The 4,899-nt window shown below is 48.3% G+C and overlaps 1 long non-coding RNA gene across 1 annotated transcript; it reads right to left on the reverse strand.

The window, feature by feature from the left end:
* Positions 1–2,779: 2,779 nt before the first annotated feature.
* Positions 2,780–3,495, reverse strand: LOC114009805 (uncharacterized). The gene is made up of 3 exons (XR_003551186.1): positions 3,380–3,495; positions 3,051–3,177; positions 2,780–2,915 (listed from the first exon to the last, which is right to left on the reverse strand). It is a non-coding gene; the product is annotated as an uncharacterized LOC114009805 (long non-coding RNA).
* Positions 3,496–4,899: the final 1,404 nt, after the last annotated feature.

Here is a 4,899-nt window from a genome sequence, read left to right on the forward strand (position 1 = left end):
TGTATTCTATCCTTCCTTGGTTAGATCATTGATTTCTTTTAAAATTCTTATTTAAACCAGTCTCTTTGGTTGCTTTCGGTTTAAGGGTCAGTTAGCTTATCTATTCCGCTATGCTCCCCTCTAAGCCTGTTTTCTCATCCCTAAAATGGCAGTAATAACAAAGGTTATCTCAGAAATATTTTAGAGCGGGTGAGGCAATATACATCAGTCTCTCAGAACGGTGCTTGGCAGATAGGAGGTTAGTAAAAAGTAACTAAAATGCTCTCTCCTTCTCCCCTCCCTGTGGTGGGAGAGAGCCCTGGGACGGTCAGTCCTGCTGCTCAGAGCTGAGCCCAGAAAGCCCTGTGAGCACCATGCAGCCTGCCAGGCCCCGTCTCCTGCCCACGCCCGGGCGTCCCACTTGCCAGCTTTACAGAGCTTTCTCTGTTTCCCCTTGCTGTTTCCTCCCTCACTGGAGAAGGGCCAGAAATAATGTTTCTCCCCGTCAGCACCCGTTCCTGGCCAGCAGGAAGCCACCCTGGCTACAGTAGGCACAGCCCGGGCAAGTTCGCCAGTTCCCCGTGAGGTCGATCTCTCTCTCTTTCCCCACATATACCCTGTCCCCTACTCTCCCCAAACAGGTCTGGGGGCATGGCTGACACTTTTTTTAATTTGGTTTTTATTTTTGGGGGGAGTTATATACTTCGATTTTTAAATAATTTAAGATTTAGGGGGAAAATGTACAAAAATACTACAAAGAACTTTGTATATCCTTAATCCAGATTTCCCAGATGTTTACATTTTACTTTATTTGCTTTATCATTGTTTTAGTTTTATGTACACACACACACACACACACACACACACATATTAGTACCAGAGAGAGAATTGTTTTCTGGGCCATTTGAGAGAAAGTTGCAAATGTGAGGCTCATCTGCATACTCTTAGTACTCCTTCTCCTGTGTTCTTAAAAATAAGGACACGCTCTCATAGCCACCATACAAGAACATTAAAAAGCATTTTCTGGACCGGGACCCCATGTTGCAATTTGAGATCTTTTATGACGTCGGTGTCTTCGAAGAGCATGAAGCAGTTACTTCGTAGTATGTACATTTGTTTGTTCCTGTTTCCTCGTGGCTGGGCTCGGGTGAGGCGGCTTTGGCAGGAGGCCCCCAGAGGCGATGCTGCGTCCTTCTCATGGCGCTGTGTCAGGAGGCACGAGATGGCGGTTTGTCCCATCACAGGGGTGAACTTTAACCGCTTGGTTGAACTGATCAAAGTCATGACTTTCCCCACTGTAATTACTAAGTATTTTGAGAGTATGTAAATACCTCATCCCTCATGAAGCTTTCATGCTGTGGTTTTTGCATCCATTAATTTTAAAACTTTTTAAACATTATTTTTATTTTTATTTTACTGATTTACTATTATTTTTTAAATTTGCTATAGGGTGTGTACGCTTGCCAGAGAGAGAAAAAGAGAGAAAAATGAGAATCCCCCCGCTCCCAGAGGAAGGATTACCACATGGCTGTCTCTTTTCCTCCATTCTCCTCTCAGGATTTCAGACACACACACGCATACAAACACATACACACACACACACACACACACACACACACTTGCACATATACACGCTCAGCATGTTTTTCAAGCTGCCGGGTCTGGGACTTGAATCGTGCAGTTGGCTATGTGGGATCCCGCCGCCTTCACCACCACACCACTGGCTGGCCCCCATTGGTGATTCTGATGGAATTAGTTATTACTATATTTGCCAGTAGATTTCTTTAAAACTCCACATAACTTCCTTCTGTATTAAAAAAAAAAAAACTTTTAAAAACATTTACTTATTTCTTCTATTTGTGAGAGAGCAAGCAGGAGAAAAGTCAAAAGAGAGACGGCACCCCCGACGGCACCTTGCTGCCACGATGCACCCTGCCCAGCCAGCCCTGGATCACGGGCACGCGTTTGATGTTCACAGGGAGGGCTCCAGACATAGCCCCGGGACCCTCAGAGAGCGCTGTGTTTACTACTGCACGACAGTCCACCCCCACACTGCTCCCTTTGCATTGATGACTTGGCCCCAGCATGGCGCTCCCCACTCATCTGTTTGGGTACTCACTTATGTATATCGTGTGGGCTCGTGCATTTCTGCTCTAGTTAACATTCTATTGCTGGAGTCATTGCCGACGTCACAGTCTGAGCTGTCCTGGACTGGATCAGCCTGAGTCCAGGAGGGTTTTTGTTTTTTTGTGTGTTTTGTTTTTGTATTTCCTCTGAGAGAGATATGAATAAACCCTTATTTATAAAGTGCCAGTAATAATAGTAACTTTCATTGGGTTTTGCAAGAAATACATGAGCAATTACATATAAAATGCTTAGGCTACCAGTAGTAGTATCAGTTAGCATTTATTCCTTACTCGCTGTGCCAGGTACTGTTCTCTTTTGCTTTCTTTCTTTTTCTTTTTGGAGAGGTTTTTGCTATAGGTGTGTGCGCTTGCCAGAAAGAGAGAGAGACAGAAAGCGAGAAATCCCCCTCCTGAGGGTGGGATGGCCACGTCGCAGTCCCTTCTCCTCCTTTCTCCTCTTGGGATCTTGGGCACGCACGCACATGTGCCTGGCTTGAGTTTAAGCCCCCGGGTCCAGGACTCGAACCATGGTTGACTACAGGGGAGTCCAGCGACATAGCCATTACACTAACTGCTGGTCCCTTTTTTTTTCTTTTTTTTGGGGGCGGGGAGGGAGACGTTTTTCAAGGTACTGTTCTAAAACTTACACATACTAGTTCATCACGCTGATTATATTATTTCTTTATTTCACCAAAAGGAAACAGACTGAGAGTGAGAAGTGTCTTGTCCAGGGTCACACAGGCAGAGAGCAGAGGTCTGTTTGCTGGAGAGCCTGTATTCTGCCCTCTGGCCCGTATTACGCCATGCACGCTGTAAGACAGAGGCAGATACATTCATGGGCGTAAGATAGAAAGGGTTTTGATAGATAGAAGATGGAAAGATGACCAGAGGGACCAGCATGAGGGTCATCACAGATGGGCAACTACGAGGTGTGAGTGTCCAGACCTCTGAACAGTCCTTTCTCCCCAGCCTCTTGTGTCTTCTCATTAGCCCAAGCTGCTTCTCCTTCTTCTCCTTCTTCTTCTTCCTTCTGCCTTCATCTTCCTTCTTCTTCTGGCAAAGGGAGCACGTGCTTACCGGAGAAAGACAGAGAGAGACAAAGAGAAGGTGAGAAATCCCCCCTCCACAACAGGGTGGATGGCCACTCTGCAAACCCTCCTCTATTTTCCTCTCTGGGTTTTGAGCATGCATGCATACATGCCCAGCATGCTTTTCAAGCCACCAAGTCCAGGACTCAAGCCACAGAGTCGGCCCTGTGGGATCCTGCACCTTACCCCCATGCCACTTGCTAGCCTGAGCTGTCCGCACCCAGCTGGACCTTTCTAATTCCCGTGTTGCCTTCTACAGCCTGTGAGCACGAGCCTCCCCTGGCCCGGCAGAGCTTCACTCTGCTGCTAAGTCAGGGCTGCAGACCTCCCAGTGTTCCCTGGCAGACAAGAGGCTACTGTCCTTGACTGCCACCACTGCCCTCTTAGCACTTGGCGCCATTGTAAGTTCATGTTCATTGATCGTGGTCGTTAGTTCAGGTCTGTCTGTGCTAATACTCTGAGCTCTGTGAACACAGCATGTCGACGTTGGTCACCATGGTAGCCCCTGGGTCTACCTGACAACAGGAGGCGGCCAGCGGATACTCACTGAGTGTATGTTGAGAGTCTGAGTGACCGCGGCCTTTTCACTGCATCATCCATTTCTCCATTGACCCTTCCCAAGAGTCCTGGTCAAGGGTGTCCTCTGCTATACAGATGGCGTAGAGAAGGAAGGGCCTGTTTCCAAATCCCACCACAGGCGAGAGGCCAGCCAGACCTGTGCTACACTTGTCCCCACTGCCCTTCATTCAGTGTTCAGATTCTCAGCCCCATGGGAAAGGTGCTGAACTTCTGGAAACCCACTTAGAGGAACTTAGGGTAGTTCTCAGGAACAGGGAGTTATTTATGTTCCTTTTTAAAGAATTATTTATTTAATTTTATTTATTATTATTATTATTTAATTTGCTACAAGGCATGTGTGCTCATCAGAGAGAAACAGAGAAAGAGGGAAAGGGAGAAAGCAAGCTACCAGGTTCAAGTCCTGAACCCTGGTCTGTCATGTGGGAGTCCAGTCCCATAATCGCCATGCCACCTGCTGGCCCCATATGTTCTTAATATTTGGCCTGAAATCTTTGTGACTGAGGTGTTACTGGTGGTTCATGTTGGTTCTGGGACTGGTCTTAGAGCTGCTCCGAAACCAGCGCTGTGCCAAGTTGCCTAGTCGTTTTGGTGACCAGAAGAGACCTTCCTGGGGAAACGTTCCCACACCTCCCTGGAAAGGCTGGACCCACCTGCAGTAGAAGATGCCAGAGCGAAACCCAGCAGAGTAGGGAACACCCTGGGGCCCCAGTGGCTCGTCGGCACAGGCTAGCACAGCCAGGAGTTTCTGTATCGGGTTTACCAGGAGGGCCAAGATCAGTCGGTAACACAAGGCCATTTATAATCCAAGCAGTGAGCCAGGTCAGGTGGGGAAAGCCCAGGGGGCCACCTCCGTGGTGCAGGGGTAATGCTGGGCTCAAAAGAAGCCAGACGCCACATGGTGACTGTGGTTCGAGTCCTCCGTCCAGTCAGCCTGGGACATGCTGGGCATGCACACAAGGGCCCAGGATCTGCCAGACTGGAAGAAGAGTTTATGGGTGACTGGGTGCTCATCTCTCTCCCTCTCTCCCTCTCATGTGTGCACGTGCTCTCTGTTAGGAATAGAAAGAAGAGTCACTGGGGGAGCTGATTACATGCAGGCTCTTGGACCCTGCCTCTGTAACACTGAG

Source organism: Tupaia chinensis, unplaced genomic scaffold, assembly GCF_000334495.1.
Source record: "Tupaia chinensis unplaced genomic scaffold, TupChi_1.0 Scaffold000625_1, whole genome shotgun sequence".
Classification (NCBI taxonomy): Eukaryota; Metazoa; Chordata; class Mammalia; order Scandentia; family Tupaiidae; genus Tupaia; species Tupaia belangeri.